This window comes from Microcaecilia unicolor, chromosome 9 (assembly GCF_901765095.1).
Source record: "Microcaecilia unicolor chromosome 9, aMicUni1.1, whole genome shotgun sequence".
Lineage (NCBI taxonomy): Eukaryota > Metazoa > Chordata > Amphibia > Gymnophiona > Siphonopidae > Microcaecilia > Microcaecilia unicolor.
In genome coordinates this window covers 42,884,437-42,911,677 of record NC_044039.1, presented here as the reverse complement: position 1 = coordinate 42,911,677, position 27,241 = coordinate 42,884,437, and the positions used below count along the sequence as shown (strand labels likewise).

Genomic DNA, 27,241 nt, shown 5'->3' with positions numbered 1-27,241 from the left:
CAATATTCAGTGGCACTTAACCGGACAGTGCCATTGAATATTGGCTCTGACTGCTACGGCACTCTCCAGTTAGTTGGGGGTGGTCAATGGGCGGAGCCAATATTTAATCAGTTGGTCCACTATAAAGTGGATAAAGTTAACATAGCAAAAAGGCTATCCTAACTTTATCTGCCAAGCTAACTTAATATCAGCCCCAGGGCTGGCGTTACGGGGTGGCAAACAGGGCAATTGCCCTGGGACCCCTTACTACAGAGAGCCCCCTAACCTGCCTCAAGCTGAAGAAGGCATAGGCTGAAGATCAGCTTTGGGGCCCCCTCTCCAGTTTCTGTCCTGGGCCTCTGAATGTCTAACACCAACCCTGAGCAGCCCGGTATGAGGTTAGCTCCCAGGTGATCACAGGTGTCCGGACTTGGCCTGGCATTGAAAATCCAGGCTCAGTTCAGCCCATGGCTATCCCCCTCATTCTAGAAGCAGCTTAAAAACCGCTGACCTCTGCTTTTCAGACCTTTCTTTGAACTAACAGGGTGTACCCAGAGGTGTTTCTAGGTGGGATGCAAGGGGAGCGGCTGCTCCCCAAACAGATTTTGAATAAAATGGTACCTATGCGGACCAACCCTTCAGCTTCACACTGACGCCTATTTTACAAAAGATCTGCTCCCCCTCACTACAAAACCTTGTTATGCTTCTGGGTGTACCACAAGAGCTCGGGAGACCTCATAAGTTCAAAAGAAGAGACCTTAGTGGTTCAGAATCCAGACCTCCTGTAGTACAATAAAAATATTGCAACCGAGTAAGATTTCTTGAAATTTCATAAGAAAAATGATGCACTGATTACTGCACAGTTCTTGTTTTCTGTACATGTGCTACTATAGAACTGGAAAGAACTGCCTCTTACCAGAATCTCTTTGATTAAGCTTTGAACATCAAACCGTGCATTTAATTCTGGGGACAATACAACAGGCAGAACTGGACAAGCCAGAAAAGGCACTACTGCTCATATTTTCATGGATGAATTTTCAAAAACTGACTGACAAAAGAGAAAGAAAACCCAATTGAACATTTTTTGAGTTTCACCTTAGTTTACTTTCCTAGGAACTCGGGGTAAAGGTGAGCAGCTATGAGTATTGTTCAGCCATGACATGTCACTTGCTGTATTCTGAGTCTGAAGCTGCCATCATAGCACTTGAGATATTGCTCTGATGATGATATGAGTAAGGGTGATGCGGATTAACACTTCAGTCAGGGGGCAAGGCAGGATTCAGGCATAGGCAAATTAGGCACCTGCCCAGAGCCCAAATGTTTAGATAGAACCCTCTTAAATATCTATGACTCCCAAGGCAAATTGTTGCCCTGGTAAATCAGCTTCTGGCAGAAAGAGATGGGTGGGGGTGGAAAGGGACATCTATCAGAGCCACCACTGCCTGCAGAGGTCTATCTGTCTGTCCTTTTCACCCCATATGCATTTCCACCACTTGGGAAGAGGAGGCAGTGAGCAGCACTTCATACCTGCTGTTTCCTCTTCTGTCAGTTTTCCTTTGCAGTCAAAACTGTGTGAACTCACATTTTTAGAGCTTTTAAGATTTATTTATGCTATGATGAGGGACCCAACTCTTGTTTGTCTAGGGCTCACCAAGGGTTAATTCTGTCCTGATGTTAGAGCTAGAGGCATCAACCAGAGGAGCATAAGAGGCAGTGGTTTAAAAAGAGATTGCAACTGTTTTATTATTCAATAGAAGCTAGAACAGAGATCAGTATTGATGCTTACTGAAGTGAACAAGCAGGACATCCAAATTACTTGATTTCTGTTTAAAAGTTGAAGCTCTAGGAAGTGATCTGACTTGTCAGTGGTTAGAAGCAGTGGAAAAGTAGCTCCAGCCATCCTTTATTTACCAGATTAGTCCTTGGTTATTGGATGTTAGAAGAGTAGGGGGAACCTCCTGTTTAACCTCCCTTGCTTAAAATACATAACCTAGGTCTCTGTTGTCCTTAAGTAGCACATTCCCATCTCTGACGATCTAGAGCCCTCACAAAGGGTGGGCAGATAGGGCAACTGCTCTAGGTGCCAAGCCTGAGGAGAAGTTGGGCACCACACTACCCTTTTGAGTTGGTCTAGGAGTCCACAAGCACAGGAACCCAAAAAGGCAGGTGAGTATCAAAATCAATCCTTGCCCTGGTGCCAGTGTATCCATACATTTACTTTCATATGTGCCTCCTGGTGGAGAATAACCTTCCTGCAGCCCATGGGTTTATTGATATTCTTAGATCCTCCTTGATGTTCTTTTGGAAGCATTGGGTGTAACCTATATTTTATATCAACGTCAGGCAGGCACATATTTAAGGGACATGGGGGTTCCAGCAGTTGAACCCCTGAGTTTTGGGATATAAGACCAACACTTCCCTTTGCCACCTAGGCTGGACAAATCCATTTATCTCTCTGTGTTTGTGATTCCCACGTGAAAACAAAGGCCTTTCAAGATAATGAAAATAAGAACAAGTCATCCAATGGCTGTAGCTTTCCTCTTATCTCTTTTTCTTGTAAATTCAAATATCTGATTAGATTCCTTTTGTCATCGTTCTTCTTTCTCATTATGATGTTTTTTTCATCTCTTAATTCTCCTTTATTTACTCTGCTGCTGCATTCTGCCCCCATGCCTTTCTATCCTTTCCATATCTTTTGCTCCCCCTTTCTCTTGTTCATGTCTATCTTTCCCTGTCCTTTCATAAGTATGGTTCCTTTTAAATGATCACCATCTGCCTCTGTAGACCTCAATCATATCTCCCCTCATCCATCTCTTTTCCAAGCTGAAGAGCCCTAACCCCTTTAGCCTTTCCTCATACGAGAGGAGTTCCACGAGGAAAGGCTAAAGGGGTTAGGGCTCTTCAGCTTGGAAAAGAGACGGATGAGGGGAGATATGATTGAGGTCTACAAAAGCCTGAGTGGTGTAGAACGAGTAGAAGTAAATCGATTTTTTACTCGTTCCAAAAGTACAAAGACTAGGGGACACTCAAGGAAGTTACATGGAAATACTTTTAAAACAAATAGGAGGAAATATTTTTTCACTCAAAGAACAGTTAAGCTCTGGAACTCTTTGCCGGAGGATGTGGTAACAGCGGTTAGCGTATCTGGGTTTAAAAAAGGTTTGGACAAGTTCCTAGAGGAAACGTCCATAGTCTGCTATTGAGACAGACATGGAATGTTGCCACAATTTGGGTTTCTGCCAGGTACTTATGACCTGGCTTGGCCACTGTTGGAAATAGGATACTGGGCTAGTTAGACCATTGGTCTGACCCAATATGACTATTCTTATGTTCTTATGTGATAAAGCACTTCTCAGAGCTGTAGTTACTAACATATGCATTCATGTGCCTGAAACATTTTTTGACTTGTTAGGTAATGGAAGAGAAAGTTGATGTAATGCCTATCACATCCAAGGAGATCACCAAACATGTTTCATCTGGGTTGTAAGCTAAGCGTGAAACTCAACTTTGCTGAGGTGAAAGGTTAGAGCAGGTTATTACAGTATTCCCCTCATTCTATAACCTGGTGCTTAAAATTTGGCACCAATTGCATGCATAAGTTATATAGTGCTAGCAGTTACGCAAATCTACTCCCGCATTCTGTAAAGGTCGCCCAAATTTGAACGCGGATCTACACACAAACTGATCAGTTAACAAGCTGGACTTATTCGTGGATCTGCCTGTTCGCTTTTCTATGACACTGTTTGCCCAAAGTGTCTTGTGTGCAACCCAAAAGGGTTATGGCCATGGGAGGGGCATGAGCGGGTCAGGAGCACTGTTCCTTTTAAGCAGAGCAGGAGTCCTCCAACTGCATTGCTTCCAGTAGGGGGCGGTGCTTCAATATTATGTTTTCAGTCTCTAGGGACAGGCAGATTCCCTGGAGTCCTGCAGAACTTGTCTGTCTTTTACTATTGGAAATGTGATAGTGAAACAGCACCCCCCCCCCCCCCCACACACACACACACACACACACTGGCAGGGCTGTAGGCGGAGGACTCCCACTCAGCTTAGAGGGAACAGTGGTCAGGGGCATTTCAAAAATTTCAGCACAGTGTTATAATTGCCTCCTGCTCATGTTTTGATCTATTCTTACTGTACACCGCCTTGAGTGAATTCCTTCAAAAAGGCGGTAAATAAATCCTAATAAATAAAAAATATATAAATAAATATAGAACACTGGGGTCACGCACCCAACTTGCACCAGAATTTATCCCAGGTTTCAGCAGCCATAAGTCTTCAATGCCCAAAGTTGTGCACAGAAATCCATGCTAAGCACTATTATATAAAGCATCCTCAGCTCAGAGCACCCCTTATAGAACAGCACTTAGCACAGATTTCTCCTGGCACCTAATTTTGAGCACCATCCCATGGACTCTATATATCGTGACTCCATTGATTCAGGCTTTGGTGCCTGTTAATATACTGAGTGCTGCGCTTTTCATGTTATTATTACTTCGTAATCAGAGTTCTGACTGGCTTTTACTTTCGTTTTTGCACCTCAGTGAGTATTTTCCAGGAAATTGTTGTGGTTCGCTCTAGTTGGTTTTTCTGGATTTGGATTTTTCTTAGTTGCCTACATTTAGGCATGCCAATGCTGACTTATACTAGTATTCGATGATGATGGCTTGCTGCCCGGATGCCATTGTAGAACTGGTACTCAGCGTACAGCATTGGGGCACCTATAACAAGGCATCAATTTATATAATTACCCATATACGAGTAAATCTCCTATCCACCCCTTCAACATAAGAACATAAGTATAGCCATACTGGGTCAGACCAATGGTCCATCTAGCCCAGTATCCTGCATCCAGCAGTGGCCAATCCAGATCACAAGTACCTGGCAGAAACCCAGTTAGTAGCAACATTCCATGCTACAAATCCCAGCGCAAGCAGTGGTTTCCCCCATGTCCATCTCAATAACAGACTATAGACTTTTCCTCCAGGAACTTGTCCAAACCTTTTGTTAAACTAACCACTGTTACCACATCCTCCAGCAACGAGTTCCAAAGCTTAACTATTTTGTGAGTGAAAAAATATTTCCTCCTATTTATTTATTTATTTATTTACTAGTAAAACATGCCCGTTTCTTGCGTTAATGAAACTGGCGCTAGCACAGTTTCCTTCCGAACCTCCCCCCCCTCCCTACTCACCCCTTTCGGCATTCTGATGGCACTGCCCACCATTGTTGCGGACCTCGGCATGCCACCTTCAATCTGCTGCGTCGTTGGTTGTGAAGCCACTGACGCCATTGCTCCGCCCTCGATGTCATCACGTTGGACGCGAGGGCGGGGCCCCAACACAGAGTTTTCGGTGGCTTCACCACCACAAAGGCTTCGAACCGGAAGGAAGTGCCCGGAGGACCTGACAGTGACGTCAGTGTCCTCAGAACGTTGAGGGTGAGTTTTATTATATAGGATTTTTGTTTAAATAATTTTATTGGTTTTCAAAACAAGACAAGTGTGAAACAGCAACTATACATTGGAAGTCGTAAACCATGTTCAATGCAACTTAGGTAAGATGAGAGAAAAAGAAAAGAAGGGGGGATAATAAAAAAAGGGGGGAGTATATGCAAAAACAGTATACAACGAAAGAGAAGCAACAAAGGACCTTAGGCACAGCGTGATACAACTTGAAAATAAGACACAAGTGGGGACCATTTCTTCTCATGTAAGGCAAACTTAAATGACTTTTTTGCAAGATAGGTTTCCTATTTGTAAGCTTGAAACAGTAAATTCCACCATTCTTGATATGTGGCCAGGTTCAGGGATTTCCAATGCAGGAGAATGACTTTTAAAGCCAATGAGAGCATAGTATGAACCAGAGCACATTCACTAGGTGATAAAGTGCTCTGAAAGCAACGGTCTTTAAGAATCACATATTGATATACTAGTGAACCCGGAAGATGGAAAACTTCTACCATCAGGGACCAAATATCCGTCCCTGGACTTTGTACTTTTTAAATGAGTAAAAAATCGAATCACCTCCACTCACTCCACAGCACTCGAGATTTTGTAGACCTCAATCATATCCCCCCTCAGCCTCTTTTCCAAGCTGAAGAGCCCTAACCTCTTTAGCCTTTCCTCATATGGGAGCAGTTCCATCCCTTCTATCATTTTGGTTGCTCTTCTTTGATCCATTTCTAATTCCGCTATATCTTTTTTGAGATACAGCAACCAGATTTGAACACAATACCACTGGAAAAAGCTATCTTTTCTTTTGTGGTAATTGTACCTGAATGTATCTCATCTTGAATTACCAGTGGAAAGCCATGGTTTTTTTTTTTGGGGGGGGGGGGCTGCTTCCTTGTGCCCCTTCTAAACTTCTGTTTCTGTGAATGCACCTCAATATCCCCCTTCTCAAACTCCAGCATTGTCTACTACTATTACCCATTCACTGTGAATTCATAAGTCAATGAAACCAGACACATACCTGGAAATAAAAAGTACCTGTATGTAATAGGTGTATTTATTTATTTAAATTTTGCTCACATCTTTTTCAGTAGTAGCTCAAGGTGAGTTACATTACTACTACTACTACTACTATTTAGCATTTCTATAGCGCTACAAGGCGTACGCAGCGCTGCACAAACATAGAAGAAAGACAGTCCCTGCTCAAAGAGCTTACAATCTAATTCAGGTACACTAGATATTTCTCTCTCCCAGGAGGGCTCACAATCTAAGTTTATACCTGAGGCAATGGAGGGTTAGGTGACTTGCCCAAGATCACAAGGAGCAGCAACGGGATTTCAACTAGTCACCTCTGGACTGCAAGACCCCTGCTCTAACCACTAGGCCACTCCTCCACTGCTTTGCTGGTTCCAGGGAAAGTGGTATATCAAATGCATTACCCTTACTCTCACATCTTGTTTTTTGAACTAGCTACAGGTTTTTGTTTCCATGTACTGCTTTTATTTCTGTGGGTTTACAGGGGTTAATCCCACTACCTTATCCCAGAAACAGCTGCTATTGAAGTGTTAGATAATGGTGCCATTACCTGGGGCCAGTGTGGCTGTCCAGCAGCTCCCTCCCCCTGCTACCATAAAATGGCAAGAGAAGGCCAATCTTTATCACACCTCCCTCCTTGGAACAACACAACTGCTGGGTTCCCAGGGACAGTATGTCTGGGGGGTGGGGTGAAATGTTTATTTCTTTTAAAAAATAAACAGCCCTGTTCTAACCACTCCTCCTTCTCCCCAGAGCAAAGCTTTTATTGCCCTCTGTTCATTTGTCTCTTTCCACACTTCCTTTCCTGCCCAGCTGCTTTCTCAACTTGCCCCTAATTTTCTTCTCTGCTCTCTGTGCCTGCCCCCTCCCCCAGCCCTTATTTCATGTCTTATCTCCCACTCTGTCCATCTTGCTTGGTAATCCACCCATCTGCTTTGTTTACCCAGCCTGCCTGCAGCAGGCCCCAGTGATCAATCATTTCACCCTGCGCCTGGCAAGCCCTGGGTAGGAGGGCTGGCTAATTGTACCCACAAGAATGGTCAGTAATGCTGCATGCATTACATACACACACTCACTTTCGTTCTATAACTTGTCTAAGTTTCCACACTGATTATGCGTGTAAATTTAAAGGCAGTAATACTTGCAAATATAAGTATAAACTTATGCATGTATAAGCGCTAGCTGAGCACCCAGCGCAGTTCTATAAATTACATGTGCAACTGGTTTACTCCCGGATTTTATATAGTGCGCCTAGAGATCCGCGCCAAAATCCAGGCAGATTCTATAACAATGCTCATAACTTAATTGGCTCAACAAGTTAATTAGCGTAGATAACTGCACTTAACAAGCAATAATAAGCACTAATTGGCAATAATTAGAATTTACTCGTTAAGCATATTCTGTAACGGCACTGCGCCTAACTTCTAATGCTTGAAGACAAAAAGGTGTGGTTATGGGCAGGGAAGTGGATGTTTCATAGGCATTCTGAAATTTACATGTGTAACTATGGAATATGGCCCTCTGCACCTAAATCTACGAGCTGGGATTTACACCATGTTTTCATTGGTGTAAATGGAGATGCATAGTTTTAGACACTGTGATATCAACTAAGCATATTCTATATACCGCGCCTAAATCTAGGCGCCATTTATAGAATATGCTTAGCAACAAATATTTTCCATGTGGATAGAATCCTCCTCTTAGCGCATAATTGTAAGGGATGTTCACAGGGGAGGAGCATGGACAAAACTAACATTTGCATGTTTAAGTGACAGCGTAGTGTATATTAAGTGCAAAAAAACACCCACTTAGACCTGCCATTAACTTGGAATAAGTGGGCATGCCTAAATACAATCCCCCAAATTCTATATATGGTACCTTAATATGTGCATGCTAATTAGGCCGCATGGCCAAATTGCATGCACAACTTAATTGATCAACATGCCAGTCAGCACCGATAATTGGTACTCAACAACCAATTAGCAGCACTAATTGGCTTTAATTAGAACTTACACGCACAATTTTCTAGGTGTATTCTATAACGCGGTGTATGTAAATTCTATATTTAAATCTATTTATTAGTTTCAATATTTAAACAAGCATTCTACTTGTACAGAAATACGTTAACTATAAACCAAAAGAGGAAATATCATACATTGTTATTCATAACATATCATTATATATATATTCAACGTTTCCTTAGACCACTATTCGGAGACATAGTCAAAACTTGAGAAGAGTTATTTGTGGATTAACTTAACATATAATAAGGCTACACGTGGTGGCTTCACATGATTCTTATATTATCTCAGTTGTTTAGTATCTAGAAAAGATTTCAACTGTTCTGGAACAAAAAAGGAATATTTAGTTTCAGCAAACGGACCAAGCATTTACAGGGATATGCAAGGAAAAATGTCCCTCCCAGTTTCAGAACTTCTTGTTTCATTTTCAAAAAATCTTTCCTCCTGTCTTGGGTCTGTCGAGTAACATCGGGATAAATCCAGATTTTCTCCCCATAAAAAGGGGTCTTTGGCAATTTAAAGTAAAATCTCAAGATCGCATTTAAGTCCTGTTCAAACACAAATGTAATTAGCAAAGTGGCTGTCATACTTATTGTTTCAGTTGATTGCTCCAAAAAACCAGAAATATTGTCAACGTCAATATTAGGCTGTTCATTCTCACATTCATATTGTCCCTCTTTCATAGCTGATTTTTGCGGTATATAATATAGCTTTGTTATAGGAGGAATAGTTTCTTTAGGCATTTTTAAATTTTCTATCAGGAATTTCTTAAATAAATCAATAGGTAACATTCCAGAAATTTTAGGAAAATTTAATATTCGTAAATTCAGCCTTCTATTATAATTTTCTGTATGTAAATTCTAATATGCGCATTTGAAAAGGGGGTGTGGCCATGGGAATGGAATGGGCGGGTTGTGAGCGTTTCAAAAATTATGTGCACTATTATGGAATGTGCCTGATCTGCGCATAGTTTAGGCACAGGTATTTAGGCCTAGTTTTAGGTGGCCTAAATTGGTTCGCCTAAATTTTAGTCACAAGAATGGTGCGAAAGCGTATTCTATAAACTACACGTAACTTTAAGAGTAGTTCGTAGAATCATGCTAAACGTTTGTTTTTTCAGTGCCAATTTTGAAAGCGCTATATACAGAATTTGGCCCAATAAAATAAAATTTGTAGTCCACAAATTACCTGTTACGGTCTTGTGCAGAATATAAGATTAACTAGACTCTTCTGGGATCTACAATCAGGATAAAACTAACAGCCAACATTAACTCAAACAAAAAAAAATATTTCTTAAATATGTTTTCAACTTCCTTTGAAATGTCAGAGAATCATTTTGAGATCTAAATATGGATGGCAGGCATTCCAAATCAAGGCTGCTTGCTATATTCTTTTGCATTAGACAAAAATGTATCAAATTCTTTCCCTGTCGCATGGCTTCGAATAGAATGGAAAGGATATCAACCGATCAAGAGGAAAGGGGCCTAACTTTGAATTATCTTAAATCAGGCTTGTCCAAGTTCAGTCCTTGATGGCTGTAAGCGGACCAAGTTTTTAGGATATCTCTAATGAATATGCATGAAAGATCTGCATACAATAGATGTAGTGGGAATGTAAATCTTTCTTTTGCAAATTCATTAGGGATATCCTGAAAACCTGACCTGTTTGCAGCTGTCGAGGACTGAACTTGGACAAGCCTGATTTAAGATAATTCAAGGCCAGGCCACTTTTCCAAAAGCAAGAGGGAGGAGCATACCTGACACATGCGCAGAAAAGTTTTGCAGTAAGTGCAGCTCTTGTGTGCATGCCCAGGCAAAACCAGAAGTGCAAGCTCACATTGGCGCCATTCTTCTGTGCCTTTAAATATAAGCTTTTCATAAATTGTTTGCCTAACTGGCTGCTGCTTGAGAGCTACCATGGTGAGAAGGGAGGAGGAAGACAAAAGTGGTGACCCACAGAGGGGAGACAGAGCACTGGAAATGTGGGAGGGGCTGATGGACCCACGGAGAGGGAGGGGGCCTGCTGGACCCAAAGGGGGGGCTAGAGAGAAGGGAGGAAGGTGCTGGAGGAAGGGCTGACTGGAAAGAAGGGAGGGAGAGAGAGGTGCTGGACCCATGGGGGAAGGCTGGGGCAGGGAGAGAGGTTCTAGACCAATGGGCGGGGGGACTGATGGAGGCAAGGGACAGAGGTGCTGGCCGGCTGCTGGAGGGGAGAGAGGTGCTGGACCTTCAAGGGGGGAAAGGAGGGGAAGGGACACAGAGGGTCAATGCCAGACATGAGAGGGGGTATATGGACAAAGAGGAAAGACACGACATGGGGGAGAATAGGAATGCAGAAGGGAGATGCTGGACTTGTGTGTGGGGGGGGGGCATAGGAACATAAAGGAGTGATGCTGGACATAGGTGGAGGGGATAGGGACATAGAACGGTGGTAATGAATGCGGGAGGATGAACACGGACTAGATGCTGGACAGGGAAGTATAGGGGACACAGAGAAGAGAGATGCTGAACATGGTGAAAGATAGGTACACAGAGATGGAAGATGGATGGTGAGCATGAAGAAATGTCAAATGGGCAGGAGACCCTGGCGAGTGAGTTGAGAGGACAGAGGGAACAGCCTGGGACCAACATGATTTGAAAAATAAAATGACCAGACAACAAAAGGTAGAAAATAATTATTTTCTATTTTTTGATTAGAATATGTCAGATTTGAAATGTGTATCCTGCCAGAGCTGGTGTTAGACATGGCTGGGGCTCAGGCAGAAATTTGGCATACCTTCATCAGCTTCCAGCAGGCTTAGGGCTCTCTCTGGCCAGGGGTCTGTTATCCTAGTTGCATTCCCCTAACACCATTCCTGGCATGTGTGATCTTTATATTTTGCATGGTATAGGAGGAAATGCATAACTTTCTATTTCTGTGATGTGACTTCTTGTGATTTTAGGTTAATATGTGTTTATCATTTTTGATTAGCTGTTATGTATTTGGCATTTGTGTTCTGTGTGTTAGCATGAATTTTCTACGTAGTGTTCTGTAGTAATTTGGCTTGTTCAGTTTTCCCGATAGTGGATGGGATATTTGTGAGGGGAGACAGGGATTTTGTTGATCCTTGTTCTGTGTTGTTTGTGATTTATAAAATGACAGTTGTACAGAATATAGTTTATTTTTATATTTGAATAAAATGATTTAAATATTAAATCATAACTGTTCGAGGCTTGTGCAGATGGAATCCGACAGAGCTCGTGGGGACAGGGTGGGGACAAGGACAAAGTTCACATGGACAGAGCAGGGATGGGGACAGAACTCACAGGGACACTGACAAGCGCCATTCTCTAGTAGAAGGTGTGAATGGGCAGACTAAATTGGCCATGTAACATTAGTAACATAGTAGATGACGGCAGAAAAAGACCTGCACGGTCCATCCAGTCTGCCCAACAAGATAACTCATATTTGCTGCTTTTTGTGTATACCCTACTTTGATTTGTACCTGTGCTCTTCAGGGCACAGACCGTATAAGTCTGCCCAGCACTATCCCCACCTCCCAACCACCAGTCCCGCCTCCCACCACCGGCTCTGGCACAGACCGTATAAGTCTGCTCAGCACTATCCCCGCCTCCCAACCACCAGTCCCGCCTCCCACCACCGGCTCTGGCACAGACCGTATAAGTTTGCCCAGCACTATCCCTGCCTCCCAACCACCAGTCTCACCTCCCACCACCGGCTCTGGCACATGTGGTCCTTATCTGCCATCATTTTCTCTGTTTCTATGTCTCTAAAACTTCCAGTATGCATTACATGAATGGCTTTTATTTCGGTGCAGAATTTTAATCTTGGTCTTGAAATCAGAATGCAGGGAAGATACAGATCGCCATTGACTTTGTCAGGTGCTACTGATGTTGCAAAAGTCAATGACTTTGAATGGTCTTTCACAGTGACATCAAAAAGGCACTGTCAAAGCTGCACTCAGTACCATATCATGTAATATTTGTTTGGATTTAGCTCATACCTTTTTCAGTAGTAGTTCAGGGTGAGTTACGTGCAGGTATCCTAGGTATTTTCCTGTCCACAGAGGGCTCACAATTTATTGTGCAGCTCTGTAAATTGACGCCTCAGTGTAGGCACCTCAATGCCATGCACATAGCAGCAATTGTATAATGGCATCTGGGTGCTGATGTGGAAAAGAAAACCAGCAGATCAATATAACATCAAAAGGATTTTATTGAAGATATCGTATATGAACAAATCGCCCAACACAGGCCGTGTTTCACCCACCAAGGGCTGCGTCAGGGGCTAATTTGAAACCTTCATGAAGGAATTTTGTAATGCATAATAGACAAGAAAAAACCAGCGCAAACAGCAGTCCTGTTATCTCTAGCGCACGCAGATAGATGCACCGTTACTGAAGCTTGGTGCTGATTCCATTATTTATTTATTTGCAGCATTTGTATCCCCCATTTTCCCACACACTAGCAGGCTCAATGTGGCTTACAAGACACCGTATTGGTGAACGCCAAGTATGGTAGGTGTTAAACAACTACAATTAGAAATAGGGTCAGGGAAGGTAGGGACAAATAGGTAAAAGAAGTGACAAGGAAATAGGAAATAACAATGTGTTATATTACACTAGCATACGTCGGCATTGACACACCCATATTTAAGTGCACCTTCTTATGCCATGTTAATGGTAGACTTAAGTTGGCGTGCTTAAGTAATTTCTATATATGGTGCCCAAAAACAATCTGTGCCCATAAAGCGCTGTTCTATAAAACGCACTTAAAGTTAGGCACAGTTTACAGATTAACGCTTACGCCTGAGAATTGCATCTAAAAAACGTGCGTGTAAATGTATGTGTGGATTCCCTTATTCTCTAACTATGCGCGTAACTTAAAGGAACGCCAGAGATCTGCCCATGACCCTGCCATTTCCACACGTCCTTTTTTGACATGTGCGTAAAATTTCAATTAAATCTAATTAGTGCCAATAATTGTTTGTTAAAAAGCCAATTATTGGTGCTAATTAGCTTGTTATTCAAGTAAATTGCGTGAGCAAATTGGGCACTCGCTCAAACTTGTGCTCACAAGTTTTAGCAACTTTTAGAATTAGGGGGCATAACCCACATAATGTATAGTATTCTATAAACTATGGGCCCTATATCCAAATCGTTTTAAACAGCGAGGAGAGTCTCCTGGCTGTTAAATCGCTTAACTGGATCGTGCTGCTGAAAATGCTTGGTTAGCATCCAAGCTGAAACCGGCTACTTTGGGAGCATTCCAGGGATGGAGTTGGCACTTAGTTGGTTGGGTACTGATAGTCAGCACTTGAGATAACCGCATAAAAAGCAGTCCTATGTTTATGTGGTTATGCCGAATATTGCACTTAACAGGCTATGTTTTTGCAGGCTCTGTATACTTGAAAGTTCAGTGCCACAGGCCAGACGTGGCCTGGCATTGAATTTCCGAGTATAATGCTGACTGTGGTCAGCAAAATGTTGATTGATGCCAGCTCAATATCAAGCTCTACATGCGTAACTGGGAGCCACAGCCATGGCCCATTCATGCGCCACTCATGTAAAGGTCCGTTTGCTGTTAGACATTATGGCACTTAGGGACCCTTTTACTAAGCAGCGGTAAGTCCACCGTAGGCTTACAACACGCCAGTCTGAAACTACTGCTGGGCTACCGTAGTTCCCACTCCTAGCACGCACCATTTCCGGTACTACAAAAATATGTCCTATTTTTGTAGCACCGGAACTTAACCGGCGGCGCTGCCCAGTTACCGTGGAAGGGTGGCGGAAGGGCTTCCCACCAAAATGGCTGTGTGGTACGTGGTTCACGTACCACACGACCATTTCTTTTTCCCCAAAATGGACAGCCAAAGGGGGCCTCAGTGAGCATCAAAAACACACGCTGATAAAGCACAGGCCACCTTTTACTGCAGCTTAGTAAAAGCACCCATTATTTATTTATTTATTTGGATTTTGCTCACACCTTTTTCAGTAGTAGCTCAAGGTGAGTTACATTCAGGTACACTGGATATTTCTCTGTCCCAGGAGGGCTCACAATCTAAATTTGTACCTGAGGCAATGGAGGGTTAAGTGACTTGCCCAAGATCACAAGGAGCAGCAGCAGGATTTGAAGTGGCCACCTCTGGATTAATTATTTATTCCATAATTTCTTTGTTTAAAATTCTTTATTTTTAATAATTATTTAATTGCTTTTAGATTCTGTAATTAGGTTCTACCTTATAGAACAGCGCTAGTGCACATTGGCACCTGTCAATTAACGGCGCCTTTGACATGCATAAGTGTCACCTATCTCTAGGAGCGAGTTTACACAATTGCCTTGTAAGTTTGTAGCCAAGACAATGGAGGGCTAAGAGTCAAGTAAATATTTTTAAACATATCACCACTATAGAAATAATCGCCGCAAAAACAATAAATATATCAAAGAGCAGTAATTTAAAATCCTAATTTCAATGACTCAACAAACATTATATAAACTCAAATATCAAAAAGTATTTACTCATATATTAAAAATGAGATATAATTTCTTCTCATGCTACATTATTAGTCACCTTTTTATCTGAAAAGGACAAATTAAAACATTTTGTAGTTATATTTTAAGGTTAAAAATGTGCAGTTTTGTGGGCAGACTATACATCTCTTTCCAGATGTGGCACATTTTGCGCAGCAAAGGAAAAAGTTTCTCTTGGTTTGAAATCTAAGATTTTGGCCTTGGGAGCCACCTTTTTATTGTCCTTCCTCTGCTGATGTGCGATACATCATCAGGGGAAGAAATTTAGTTTTTTTTTATCTTTTCTATCTGGAAAGATACTTGTTGAGTCAAGATCAAGGGAATAATTAAAGTTCTTAGAAGTGATTTGTTTTGATAGGCTTCAAAAAGAGATTAGAGGTTCTTGTTACCTCTTATGGTTTCTGTAACAATGGATTTTCTTTTTCTTATTGTAATGTTACTCACATTCTCTCTTTTAGATGTGGACTTTAGTCTTAATTGTGGTGTTAGTATGGATTTAGGTTTATTTGGATTTAAGTCATTTTCGTTTTTGCATTTCTTGTGTAAAAATATACTGTATAAAATTCTAATATATATATATATATATATATATAGAGAGAGAGAGAGAGAGAGAGAGAGAGAGAGAGAGAAATAATACTATAAATTAGAAACACACTTTCTAGAATAAGGTTCTTTACTTTTCACTATTCTGTGTTATTTATAAACATGGCATACACAAGGTACATAATGGTTGGTCATGAGTTCCCGGATTCTATATATGACACCCAAAATTGCACGCCCAAGTTTGCGTGCACAATTTAATTGTGTAATGAGCCGTTAACTAACAATAATTGGATGCTAACAACCAATTATTGACATTAATTGGCTCCAATTAGGATTTGGACATGCATCTTGATAAGTGTTATTCTTTAAAGATCCGCAAGCAAATTTTATAACGTGCAACTCAAAAGGTGGTGTGGCCATAGGAGGTGGCATGGGCAGATCAGGGGCGTTCACTAAAGATGCGTACTACTGAATACCATGGTCTGTGCCTAAATTACTTGCCAGGATTTACACCAGGTTTTAGTTAACGTTAATCCTCGCGGCCAAAGTTTGGTGCAGAGATCGACTCTAAGCTCTATTCTGTAAATGGCGCACAACTGAGAGTTATAGAATAGCGTTTTGCACTGATTTGTTTTTAGTGAACCTAGTCCTCGACGTGCAGCGGTATTTTAGAAAGGACGAGCATTTTCGGCCAAACCAAAACAAGGTCGAATGCAGATTTTGGGCTGGTATCGGCCAAAACTGGAAACAAAATTTGGTCGGCCTCTATCTAATGCTGCTTGATAACTACCCTACTAGGAGTGTGTAGGCAAAAAATTCTCAAACTGTTTTGTTTGCTTTCCCATACCATCTGTTTTTTGTATTTTTTTCTCATTTTGTTTTATTGATTTAGTTTTCTTTCACCAGTAATACATGCTACTCTTCAAGAGATGCATTTTGAGCACTTGAGTGCATACCTTTTGAAGCAATAGTGCACACTATAAACTACACAGGGGAAAAAATGGAAATTTCAGGTTTTTTCCTGCTATTTTGGGTCTAAAATAATATGATACAATATGGGAAATGTTGACATGTTCCAAACAAATGCATATCCTTAGAGACTGTTCCTACTCCATTAAGCTCTCAGTCCTGCAGTTGGTAGACAGCAGAGACGCCAAGTTTCCAAGTTCCAGGTTGGATATTTGAGATAGTCCTGGATTTCTGACCACCCCATCCTGCTGCATTATGGGACTTGCAGCACTGATTTCAATCAGGGCTGTGCCAACACGGTAAGCGAGGTAAGCATGGCAGGAGGGCGCCATCCTCTGGGGGGCACCCCGCCGCACCATGCTTACCTCGCCCTCTTCTCCCCAGATCCTTTTCCTTTTTTTTTGTTTAAATTTACCTCTGTCCAGCGGCAGCGTAGCGTTAGTGAGAAGGAGGCGGTGCTCCCCCACCCTGACGTGTCAGTCTTCCCTTCGCTCAGTTCCGCCTTCTTCTGACATCAGAAATCACGTCAGAAGAAGGCAGGACACTGAGCAAAGGGAAGACTGACACGTCGGGGCGGGGGAGCGCCGCCTCCTTCTCACTAATGCTACGCTGCCGCCGGACAGAGGTAAATTTAAACAAAAAAAAAAGGAAAAGGATCTGGGGAGAAGAGGGCGGGTAGTGTAGCGATCATTTTCGGGGGGGGGCAGGGCCAACTGCAGGGGGGCGCCGGAGACCCTAGGCCCGGCCCTGATTTCAATGGGCAGGATCAGGCACTACAACTCCCACACTGCTTTGGGATGTATTTTCAAAACCAGGACTGTTCCAAAATATCCAGCCTGAAACTGGATACTTAGTATCTCTGTAGACAGACAGTGAGGAGTAGCCCTGTTTGCTGAAGTGCAGTCAGGATGTTAGCCCAGCTTATTTACGCTGTCACTTTCCTTCTTTACTTTCTCTCATTGACAGATGGCTGGTTATTGGTGGAATCTGATACTGCTCCATAATATGTGGCAGAAACAGTGATACTAGTCATATGGGACTAGATTCCATTTATGACGCCTAAAAAATTGGCGCCGACATGAAACACGACTAGGCATATTCTATAAAGTATGCCTAAATGTAGGCGTACTTTATAGAATAAGCCTAAATTTTGATGTGGTTTATAGAATATTTTGAGCGCCTGTCCGTATGACTAAATTTAGTCGCGGGCAGTTACACCAAGTAAAACTTGGTGTAAAAATGCCGACGCCTAAATTATGACTGGACCAGGTGCATTCTATATTCACACGCATAGATTTTAGAAACACCTACAACTTGTCCATTTCATGCCTGTGGCCATGTCCCCTTTTATCTATGCAACTTAGCATTTACTTGCATCACATTATAGAATATGCTTAGACAGTTCTGCGCGTAAATTCTAAGGAGTAGCCTGAGAGCTTAGGGAACTGGGTTCGATTCCCACTGCAGCTCTTTGTGACTCTGGGCAAGTCACTTAACCCTTCATTGCCCCAGGTACAAAATGAGTACCTGTAAATAATACGTAAACCACTTTGATTGTAAACACAGAAAGGTAATATATCAAATCCCATCCACAATTCCACAATAATTAATGCCAATTAGTGTCAGTAATTAAGTAGCAATTATCAGTGCTGATTGACTTGTTAACTTAATTAAGTTGCGTGCGCAAATTTCAGAATACGACTGGATTTGCACGTGCAACTTAAGCTGTGCTATACAGAATCTGGGGGATAGAGGGCACTTTTAGAAAAGTCACCTATATTTAGACACCAAAATTTAGCACATTAAGGCCCCGGTGCTCAAAAGCCCAGCGCAGACCCCATAGTGCAGAAACCTAGCTCTCCAATGCTTAAAGGAAATGCGGACTGTGAAAGTGAAAGTGCCTGGTGCATACGCACAAGAGTTTTGCGGTAAGCGCATCTCTCGTGCACATGCCCAGGCAAGTCGAGAAGTGCAGGCACACGTCAGCACCGTTCTTCTGCGCCTTCAAACATAAACATTTCAAAAATTGTTTTCACTTGAAAAGCTTATATTTAAGCACAGAAGAACAACACCAATGTGTGCTTCTACTTTCTGTTTTGCTCAAGCTTCACGGGCCTCCTTCCACTTGTAAGACAAAACTGGCAGTTTAAGGTCAAAAATTCGGAACAAATCCTCTCTTCAGAACCTTCAACACCACCCTCAGGTAAATTTCCAGCATTAAGGGCAGCATTTGCATCTGTGTTGCTCTCTGGGAGGGAATACGAAATGACCTCATTAACATCCGTTTTAAATACAATTTGCGGCCATCTTTGGCATGCATGTTGTTTCCTAGGTTAGAACCCTTTGAACATTCTGCACACATTAATATGCTCACTATTCTGGCACTAACTGGCCTTAATGCTGGCGGTAGGCTTTGAGAATCGGCCCCTAAGTGTGAATTCTATCACAACAATTGCACGGCTATATGTCGTGGTACAATACTAGCATATGTTTGCATTTAAGTGCTAGCATTTAGGCATGACCGTCTCTTCGGCAGGGATAAATGTAGATGACTTAATATGGCAGTTGTGCACACATTTGACTGTATTCTATAAGGATAGCAAGGAAATGTGCTAGGCACTCCCCTGCCCTGCCCATGTCCCTCTCATATGCATGCCCCCCCTAGCAGTTGTATGCGATAGAAACTAGGGTGTTGATGATCAGATGCCCCCCTCCTGCATTTTTTAGCATTAAATCTAAGCTTCCAAATTCCAGACTGTTCCTCCACCTTCATTAAGTCCTTCCTCATGTAAGCATCGATCAGAAGCAAACGTGGGTGCTAGAGGCTATTAGTGTCATATTAATGCCTGCATTTGCTCCTGCCCCTTGATCAGAGGCCACGAGCGCGTGAAACAACGCACTCGTGGGCTCTGACTGCAAGTAGCATGCAAATACATGCTAAACAGGTAATTTATTATTCTTCCCCAGTGCTCAACGAGCAGCATGCCAAACATTGGTGCTGCTCTCGCAGCAAACCCTAAGCCAGCTCGGAGCTGGCGTTAGGGTTGGTGGAGCATTGAGGAGGAATGGGGAGCCCTATCCAGTATGCATCCTTCAAGTGCCGTCTCCAAAATGGCAATCAAATTAAAGAGACCTTAACCTTCTAGTGTGGGGATTAATTGACTCAAATCTTTAAACCTATCCCAGACACTGTTTAATTTCATACATTCATCGATAGCATCGATCACAGCAACATCCAGAACTATTTATAGTTACACATTGTTTTTTTCTTTCTTTTTTTTCTAAACGGGGATCGTCAGATTTTTTGACCACCTCCACCATCTGGGGAAACCCCAGCATTATAATGGTGACGCCCACTTCTTCATTGATCAACCCGTATGAGATCTCAAGGCTCTTTTGAAGTATGGGGCGGAGTCAGGGGACGCTAGCCCACCAGGGCATGTGGCATGTGGGGGTAGGGTTGGCTAATAGGCCACCAGGGATTTCTTTTTGCTGTCAGAGGGGGAGGGTTGGGGGACTAAAGGTCTGCCGGATGTCCAGCTCCCCTGTTTCCTGGGGTGGGGGGATTGTGAAGGCCACTGGGCCACCAGGGAAACTATCTGAGGGGGTTAGGGGGACTGGAGATCCACTGGACCTCCAGCCCCCTGCATGTGGGGAGGTTTGGGGGGCCTGCAAGCATGCAAATGCTAAAGCTCTGAGCTGGCGTAGGGTTTGCTGCGGGAGCAGCACCAATTTTTGGCATGCTGCCCACTGATCATGCTACTTGTGGTCAGAGCCCACAAGTGTGTTGTTTCACCCAAACTTGCTTCTGATTATCAGCTTACATGAGGAAGGACTTAGCGAAGCTAGAGGAACAGTCTAGAATTTGGTAGCTTAGATGTAATGCTAAAAAATGCAGGGTCATGCATTTGGGCTTCAAAATCCCAAGGGAACGGTACAGTTTAGGGGGTTGAAGAACGTCTGTGCATGAAAAAGGAGTGGGACTTAGGTGTGATCATATGTGATGATCTTAAGATGGCCAAACAGGTAGAAAAAGCGATGCAAAAGCTAGAAGGATTCTTGGGTGCATAGGGAGAGGAATGGCCAATAGGAAAAAGGAGGGTCATGATGCCGCTTTGTAAGACTCTGGTGAGACCTCATTTAGAATATCGTGTACAATTCTGGAGACTGCAACTTCAAAACGATATAAGCAGGATGGAGTCGGTCCAGAGGATGGTTACTAAAATGGTCAGTGGTCTTTGTAATAAAGTGTATTAGGACAGACTTTAAGATCTCAATATGTATACTTTGGAAGAAAGGCGGGAGAGAGGAGATATGATAGAGACATTTAAATACTTATCAGCATAAATGCACAGGAGGTGAGTCTCTTTCAATTGAAAGGAAGGTCTGGAACAAGGGGGCATAGGATGAAGGTGAACGGGGATAGACTTAGAAGTAACCTGAGAAAATACTTCTTCACGGAAAGGGTGGTGTTTTCATGGAACAGCCTCCTGGTGGAAGTGGTAGAGATGAAAACAGTATCTGAATTCAAGCGAGCTTGGCAAGTACATAAGATCTCTAAGGGAGTGATAGAGAGAACAGATTGCATGGGTGGGCAGACTGGATAGGCCATATGGTCTTTATCTGCCTACATTTTTCTCTGTTTCTATAGAATAGTGAGTAAGTGCAAATTAGTTCCAATTAGTATCAATTAATTGCAGTTAACACCAATTATGGCCTAATTAAGGGGACAACATACATGTGTAAACTGCTAGTATTGTATAATCTACGTGCGCAGATTCACGTACAGGTCATTTGAATTTGCACACAAGATTATACAATGAGAGAGATAATGAAAACATATATCAAAACCTACTTCTTCTTGTTACATTTGTATGTTGCTTTTTTAGCTTTAAGGTCTAGGTGGTGTTTTACACAGCCATCGAAGGCTCAGTTGTTTGAACAAACTCTTTGTGTAACATTACTATACAGTTGGAGCATTTTAAAGTGTTTTCATTGTCATGTCCTGGATGTATGTTTTTGTATTTTTTTATGTGATTTTTAAGTGAAATGTTTTATTTTACATTGCCTAGAACTGCTAGAGATGGATGGCTGATAAATATTGTCCAATAAATAAATAAATATACACAGACAAAATAGCAAACAACAATTTATGTAGTGCTACAAAGTGTGTACACAATGCTCTGCAGACACATAGATGACACCGTTCCTGCTCAGTGGATCCTGACAGTCAGACAATGAGGACAGATGGAGAGTGAACACAGATGGACAGTAAGATGAAAACACGGGTCCTGGAATGTAGTCCGGAGATTAGGACATTGCCTCCCCTTGCTTTTTTTCTTTCCTTTCCCCCATTGACAGATGGCTGGTTGCAGTGGAATCCACAATGGAATCTGTAGCATAAACGTTTATCAGAAGGGAAATAGAGCAAAACAGCTGCTGTTATGGAATCCAGGCCCTGAAGCTCAAAGCTTACCGTGCTTTCAACGTTTAGACTGGTGAAGGTCTAGCATGCACGTTATTCAGTATCTAATCCACAAAGGGGTTCTGCGTCGCTTTTACCATTCATAGTAGTAACTACCGATAATCCTATGCAAATATATTACAACAAGCTCATTAGTATTAAAATAAGCATTCTGTGCGATGCCTACCTTTACCATTCAGAATGTTCCGGTAGGTCTGGAGCTGTCATTGCATGAGGGCAACTTCTCCATGGAGTAATTTTTAATAGTATCTGCACATGTGTGTGATATGTGCCATGTGTGTGTGTTATCCCCCAATTCTATATAGCGCCACTTAAGTTGCGTGGGCAAATCCAGTCATATTCTGGATTTGCAAGCACAACTTAATTAGTTAACAAGCCAGTCAGTGCCAATAATTGCCACTTAATTATTAACACTAATTGGCACTAATTAGAATTTATGTGCATCACGTTATAGAATATGCTTGGACAGGTCTGCGCATAAATTCTAAGTTACATAGTTGAAAGGGGGCATGGCCATGGGCGTGGAATGGGTGGATTGTGGGTGTTTCTAAAATCTATGTGCGTGGTTATAATACATCCAGTCTGCGCAAAATTTAGTTGTTGGCATTTACAGCAAGTTTTACTTGGCATAACTGCCCGCGGCTAAATTTAGTTGCGCGGATGGGAGCTCAGGGTGTTCTATAAACTGCTTGTAAATTTAGACATACTTTATAGAATATGCCTAGGCATATTTCATTTCTGCGCCAGTTTCTTAGGCGTGTTATGTAGAATGTAGTCCTGTATGCGTATATGTCCCACACATAGCAGTAGTGTTAAAAATTAGTCATGGAATGTTTTTCTAATAGTATCTCCACGTGTGTGTGTGAAATGTACCATGTGCATGTATTATATGTGTGTGTGTGTCCTACATGTAACAGTAGTGTTTAGTGGAGGAGTGGCCTAGTGGTTAGGGTGGTGGACTTTGGTCCTGGGGAACTGAGGAACTGAGTTCATTTCCCACTTCAGGCACAGGCAGCTCCTTGTGACTCTGGGCAAGTCACTTAATCCTCCATTGCCCCATGTAAGTCGCATTGAGCCTGCCATGAGTGGGAAAGCGCAGGGTACAAATGTAAAAAAAAAAAAAAAGTTGCTGTGGAAAAAAAAAAGAAACTCCATGTGACATCACTGACACATGCCTACAAAGTGGTTGTCACCTTTTTTTTTTCCTGGGCAGGTGTAGAACATCGACGCTTTCTGCAAAACTGCTCCCTACCGAGCTGTTTGCATAATTTCTGCGCATCTCATTTGCATGCGATTTCCTTTGAGCATCGATCGCTGTTTCAAAATCAGTAATTTCAACCGCAGATATAGACACACTCGGTATCTAATGGCAACTTTTCAGCATTGGAACCCCAGTGGCTAAAAACCCACCAGATATCACGAACAACTGGCTTTGCAATAAGAAGCCACTCATTGGGGCCCTTCTACGAAGCAGTGGTAAGCCCAACGCGGGCTTACCGCTCGCTAAAGGGGAAGTACCCCCAGGCTACCACAGCAGCCTGGTAGTAGTTTACTCCCCCAGCGCTGCAAAAATATTAAAATTTTTGTAGCGCCGATGTGTACCTGACGGTAATTGGTCAGTACCATGCGCTGCCCAGTTACCACTGGATTAGCGACCTCAATGGGTGGTGGTAAGTGCCCCCCCCCCAAATGGCCACGCGGAAGTGCTTCACTTGCCGCACGGCCATTTCTTGAAAAAAAACAAAGACCTGCCTTTTACCCGCTTCAGTCAAAGGGGGCCTCGGCGTGCATCAAAAACGCACGCAGACGCCAGCGCGGGCCCCCTTTTGCCACAGCTTCATAAAAGGACCCCATGGCCACACCCCCTTTTTTGCAGTACACATTAGAATTTACGTGCACCAGTTTACAGAATACGCCTAGCAAATTCTATGTGTAAATTCTAATTAATGCCAATTAGTATCAATAATTGCTTAAGTGGCATGTGCAATTTCAGTCATGCTATATCAGTGGCGTAGCCACAGGTGGGCCTGGGTGGGTCGGGGCCCACCCACTTAGGGCTCAGGCCCACCCAACAGTAGCACACATTTAGTGGTAGCTGGTGGCAGTGGCGTACCAAGGGGGGGGCGGTGGGGGCGGTCCGCCCCGGGTGCACGCCGCTGGGGGGGTGCCACGTGCCGGTCAGCGTCGTTAGTTTCCATGCTCCCTCTGCTCCGGAACAGGAAGTAACCTGTTCCGGGGCAGAGGGAGCATGGAAACGAACAACGCTGACCGGCGCGCGGCACCCCCCCAGCGGCATGCACCCGGGGGGGGTGAGGGGGTTCTTTCGCCGGGGGGGGGGGGGGGGGGTTGCGCTGCACCCGGGGGCGGGGCGCATCGGCGATCCGCCCCGGGTGTCAGCGCCCCTAGGAACGCCACTGGCTGGTGGGATCCCAAGCTCGGCCAGCTGAAGACTTCTTCCTGATGGTAACAAAAATGTTACTCTGCATGATACCGGCACCTGCATATGTTCAGTTTTCAGCGCATGCCAAGGTGAAAAGAAGTGATTTCCCACCAGCTGAGATATTTTTTTGGGTGGTGGTTGGGGGGGAGGGGGGGAGAACAATTGGTGCCCACCCATTTCTTCCCTAGGCCCACCCAAAACCTGTTGTCTGGCTACGCCCCTGCGCTATATAGAATCCGAGGGTTTTGTTATATAGAGGTGATTCTTTAAGGGGACATCTCCGTTTAGCAGTTCAGATGTCACACTCTGAGCATCTATTCTATAATGACATCTGGGTATCATTATAGAATATGAAAATAACACTGTATCACCACACCTAATATTTGTGCACATGTAGTTACACCAGCCATAAACCTGACATAACTGCCTTTCCCTAAATTCAGCAAAGGCACACACAACTTACAGAATTCTATAAGTTATGTGCTAGATTCTGTATTTGGCACCTGAATAATTCATGTGGTAAAAAAAATACACCTAAGTATATGCTCTAAAGTACGCCTAAAGTTTTATAGAATAGGCTTTTATAGAAAACCCCCAGCGATGACTTGTGTGACAGTAACCTGGCGGTAATCGGGCATCGCTGTGTGCTGCCTGGAGAGAGCCTGTTGTTAAAAATTTACCAGCACACCACTGAATTTAGGAGACTGGGTAAGGGAGAGATAGAGGGGGGAATGGGAGTGTTAGAGAGGGAATGAGAGGGAGATGGTCAAAGCCAGTAGATAGATGGATGCTAAGGACCAAAGAGTGAGAGAAAAGTGCGGAAAAAAAAAACATAAAGTGAAAGATCAGTGCTACAGGTGCAGAGAAGGGCAGGAAGAAGAAGACAAGAGAAGAGCAAAGAAATGGAAAAGCCAACCTGGAAAAGAATTTAGGAGAAGACTGACACATGTGAAGTGGAAAAGAGACTGGGACTATCCCAACTAGAAAAATAGAATGCTCAGACAACAAAGGTAGAAAACAAAACATTCTTTTTATTTAATGCTTTTTAAGGACTAAGATGTGCCTGCTTTGTGAAATGTACATTTTTTTCGTATTGTTGTATTTTGCAGAGTACAGGAGAAAATACATTTCTGTTTCTCTTTTACCAGTATTTGCACTGCTTACAGAGTCTGGCTTTCTTGAAGAGATCTATATTTCAGTTTTTGTGGGCATGTTTTTTGTGATTCCCTATTTTGTATCACATGAGGGTCTGTCCGTGTTCTGCATATGTGATTGAAGTTATGAATTCTGCTAGCATGTAGTGTTTTGTGTAGGAATGTGTAACAGTCCAGCTTGTTCCATTTTCCAGTAGCAGGTAGGGTGCTCTAGGGTCCAGTGTCTTTTCATAGGTGGGTTAGGGCTCTTGTGTGTTAAGTTTTCTGTATAGGTTTTGAGTGTCTTTTTGTAAGGTTTTGTGTTATTTCATAAAGTGTCTGGTCCTATTGTTTTTGATATGCTGGCTTCATATTCAGCATTTTAGTCTGGTGCTTGTGTGGGTTTGTTGTTGTTGTTGTTTTTTTTTTTTTTTAAATAGCCATAATGAATATGTATGAGATGTACATATGCAAATAAATGTGCCAAGCCACACCATTTGCCCCCCAAAATGAAACAGTCAAACTACGCCTATGTCTGGCGCCTATTTTACAAAAGTCTGCTGCCCCAGACATCAAAACCTAGCTACGCCTCTGCTTGCACGGGCTTCCTTCTGCTTCCAAATTAAATAAAAATTGGCAGATTTAAAAGGAAGGATCATGAAAAATCCTGTCTTCCACACCCTAATGCCAGCTCTGAGCTGGCATTGTTTTGTAAGGGCGGCTTTGTTGTGTGCGCTGTAGTCTCAGCATTGTGTGGGAATAGGAAATGACCTCATTAACATCCATTTGACTTCATTTGCATGCTATTTGCACTAATCTTTGACGCGCACATTGTCTCCTGCGCTAGAACCCTCTGAGCATTCGGCGCTCACTAGCACCACTGCTAGTCCAGCCCATAAGTTTATAGAATCATGCCTAAATGTAATTACACACTTAACTGCAAATTGGTGCCAATTAATGCTACTTAAGGGTCAGTATTGGCAGTTAAAGCCAATTAGCACCCACGTAAACAATTAAGAGGTGCTATTCTATATTTACATGTGTATGTTTGTCTGTTAGTCACAAAATTGTGTGCCCAAGTTTATAGAATCAGGGGATACTGTATATATATGCTTTCTCTGGAGCAGTTGTAGATACCCGATGTCCGGAAAAAACAGGACACCCTTACATAGCTTCAAAATACTTTGCAATTGTTTAAACATTTATCCCTGGATTCTATATAGTGTGACTTAAGTTGCACATGCAAATCCAATCATTCTGGATTTGCATACACAATTTATTTAGTTAACAAGTCGATCAGTGCCAATAAGTGCCAATTAACAAGCAATTATTGACACTAATTGGATTAATTAGACTTTACACACACAACTGTCTAAAGTGTTTTCTATAACATGATGCATGTAAATTTTAAGTTCCGTGGAGGGGCATAATCGAACGAAAACGTCTATCTCCATGGGCGTTTATCTCCAAGAACGGATCCGTGAAGGGGCGGACCAAACCGTATTTTCGCAAAAAATAGACGTCCATGTTTTATTCGACAATTTGTGAGCTGGGCGTTTTTGTTTTTCAGCGATAATAGAAAATGAAAGCGCCCAGCTCAAAAACGAATAAATCCAAGGCATTTGTTCGTGGGAGGTGCCAGGATTCGTAGTGCACT

General features: G+C 42.8%; 1 protein-coding gene and 1 long non-coding RNA gene across 2 annotated transcripts in view; one reads left to right on the top strand and one right to left on the bottom strand.

Annotated features, from left to right (window-relative positions):
* WNT5B (Wnt family member 5B) overlaps positions 1 to 27,241 on the top strand; it is a 269,199-nt gene that overhangs the window by 222,141 nt on the left and 19,817 nt on the right.
* Positions 17,280 to 26,467, bottom strand: LOC115478252. The gene is made up of 3 exons (XR_003943474.1): positions 26,457 to 26,467; positions 24,755 to 24,757; positions 17,280 to 17,375 (listed from the first exon to the last, which is right to left on the bottom strand). It is a non-coding gene; the product is annotated as an uncharacterized LOC115478252 (long non-coding RNA).